At 40.7% G+C, this 3180-nt stretch overlaps 1 pseudogene; it reads right to left on the bottom strand.

Moving 5' to 3' along the window:
- Positions 1–1304: 1304 nt before the first annotated feature.
- Positions 1305–2833, bottom strand: LOC150016537 (uncharacterized; annotated as a pseudogene).
- Positions 2834–3180: the final 347 nt, after the last annotated feature.

Raw genomic sequence — 3180 nt, 5'->3', positions numbered from 1 at the left:
TTATTTCACTTAGCATAATGTTCTTCAGTTCCATCCATACTGTTGCAAAGGATAAAATTTTCATCTTTTTTATGGTCAAGTAGGATTAAATTGTCTGAATATCCCATAGGAGTTTTATCCATTCATCTATTGATGGACACTTGGGGTGCTTCCATATCTTGGTGACTGTAAATAATGCTGCAATGAATATAGGGTTGTTTATTTTCTTTTGAATTAGTGTTTTGGGTTCCTTCAAATATATTCCCAGAAGTGGGATCCCTTGGTCAAAAGGCAGATCCATTTTCAATTTTTTGAGTTATCTCTATACTGCTTTCCATAGTGGCCGCATCAATCTGTATTCCCACCAACAGTACAAGAGGGTTCCCCTTTCTCCACATCCTCACCAGCACTTGTTTGTTGATTTATCGATGATAGTCACTCTGAGAGGTGTGAGATGGTATCTCATTGTGGTTTTATAATAATTTGCATTTCTCTGATGATTAGTGACATTGAGCATCTTTTCATATGTCTATTGGCCATCTATATGTCGTTATTATAGAAGTGTCTATTCAGATTCTTTGTCCATTTTTTAATTGGGTTGTTTATACTCAGAAAGAGTGTTTTTGACACAGAAAGAAAAATTGAAGCCTTACTCCGATATCTCTGAGAGGATTTGAAATCATAAAATGACTTTTACCAACTATAGTGGAAAGGGGTATCTAGTCATGAGTCATTTGCCTTCAAAAATAGATTGGGTAGTCTATTCAATTAAAAAGTATTCTTTCATGGGGTGGGAGACACTGGTTGCAGAAGAGCTGTAATTATTTAGCTACTTTTCCACCTGATAATAAACTTGATAGATTAGGCAGTGAGCAGTGACAGTTGGGACATTTTCAGTCATAAAAATTTGGCTAAGGAGATCATCTTGTTTTGGAATTCTCCCCCATCCTGCCATACCCCATCCCCTGCCTGCCACGTAGCCTATTCAGAGTACATCATGAGCTAACTAACTTTGTCAGTTGGGTTTTCTCTTTAAAAGGGATTTATTTAACTCAGAGATGCATTATAATTGTGCAATAAAATATAGAAACTTTCTCTTGAGACCTACTTCCTCCCCTCAAATTGTTCCATCTCTAAGTCAGTTACCCAGTCATGTGGTTCTCCTGAGGACATGTTTTCCTAGCTGTAGAAGAGAACAGAAGTCCAGCACTGCTAAAGCAGCCCCACCCGTGACTTTGGAAATACTGACACATCCAACACCATGTGAATTAGGGCTCATGCCATGCCCTTCCATACATCACTCACTGAGTTGGAGAATAATAACTTCATAAATTATCTGTATGTTCCCTCTGACCCACAGACTTCTCACCCAAATGTGTGAGGGTCTTTCTAAAGGGAAGCCCCTTTTGTTGAACACTTTGATTGTTTTAAAAGTTTGGGGTAGAGTTGAAATCTTTTTCATACTGACTACATTCTTAGAGTTTCTCTTCAGTGTGAATTTTCTGGTGTTGAAGAAAGTTTAAATTCTAAATAAACCCTGCCCCACAGTAACTACACACACCGGGCTTTCCTCCAGTAGGAATGATGTGATGTAGAAAAAGCTTGAAGCTCTTAATAAAAGCTTTCCCACAGTCCTTACATTCAAAGGGTCTGTCCCTAGTGTGGGTTTTCTGATGTTCAGTGGGATGGGCTTTCTGGAGAAAAATTTTCCCACTCTCTTTACATTCATATCCCTTCTCTCCAGTGTGAATTTTTTGATGTCAAATAAGGTATAAACTCAGAAAGAAATCTTTCCCACATTCATTACATTTGTAGAGTTTCTCTTCGGTGTGAATTCTCTGATGCTGCATAAAGTTTGATGTCTGGCTGAAATGCTTCCCACACTCATTGCAAACATAAGGCCTCTCTCCAATACGAATCCTCTGATGTTGGATAAGCTTTGAACTCTGAATAAGGGCTTTCCCACATTCATTACATTCAAAGGGCTTTCTCTCCAGTGTAAATTCTTTGAAGTTTGATGAGATCTGAGAAATGAGGAAAGACCTTTCTATATTCCTTACATTCATATTCTGTGTGGATCTGATAATGTCGAATAAGGCTTGAGCTCCTAAAGAAGGATTTTCCAGATTCACTATTCATAGAATCTTTCTCCTGTGTGAGTTCTATGATGTAAAATGAGTAACAAACTCTGACTGAAGCCTTTCCCACATTCTTTGCACTCAAAAGTTCTCTCCTGGGTATAAACTCACTGGTGTTGAATCTGATCTGAGTGACAGAATGCTTCCCCCCGCTGAGTGCAATTGAATGGCTTTTCCTCTGCATGTGCTTTCTTTCTGTTGTTCAATGAGATCTGCTTAGTGAATGAAGTCTTTCCCACAAGCATTATATACATAGAGTCATTCTCTGGTGTGATCTCTCAGGTGCTCAGCAAGGTGGGATCTCTAGCTGAAGCCTTTTCCACACAGATCACATTTGTAAGGTTTCTCCAAGTATGAGAAATCTGACATCTAATTAGATCCGAATTAAATGGGAAGCTTTTGCTGCAAGTCTCACATGGGTGGGATTCCCTTTCTATATGCTGTCTCTGACATATGAGATTTGAACTCAGAACTTGGGCTTCCTCCTGATCACTACCCTCCTGGGCAGCTTCCCTTTTTTGGATCTTCCAATGAGTAACTGTCACCTGCTTGAAATCTCCTCCCTGAGACAGAGAACTCTGCAGGCTCTGTCCTTCCAGGTTTGCCAACAGTTCCCTTGATCTGTGTTTGGTGGTCCCTTCCCCACAGACTCGGGGTGGGGTGATGGTGGGGACTCCATCACTGTCCTTCTGACATTGTCTTATGTGGCTTTCCATCCTCAGAATTTCAGGCTCCCAAGTCACCTTCTTGTCACCAGTTCCTACATCAGAATCCAGCAACCAGCAGCAAGAAAATAGTGCATGCCTGGTATGCAGACCTCTAGTTGTCCAACCCCCAGCCTGCCCGCACCGCCACCCTCACACTGTGGCCATAAGTCATCCCCAGGCCCTGTACCACTTCATCAGTTTTAATACTGATTTGAGAGAACTCTTCCAAGAGCAGCCAGAAAGCATAGACCCTGAACCCCCATATTATTTGTCTTTTAAGTGTCTGAAAATCAGAGTAACTAGTCCCATTTGACTTCCTTTAGGGACCTCAGAAGGGATGGATATGTGTTTGAATA

This window comes from Furipterus horrens, unplaced genomic scaffold, assembly GCF_987537825.1.
Source record: "Furipterus horrens unplaced genomic scaffold, mFurHor1.1.pri manual_scaffold_3, whole genome shotgun sequence".
In the NCBI taxonomy this organism is placed as follows: domain Eukaryota; kingdom Metazoa; phylum Chordata; class Mammalia; order Chiroptera; family Furipteridae; genus Furipterus; species Furipterus horrens.
The sequence above is the reverse complement of the archived record's forward strand: the minus strand, read 5'-3'. Positions and strand labels throughout refer to the sequence as shown.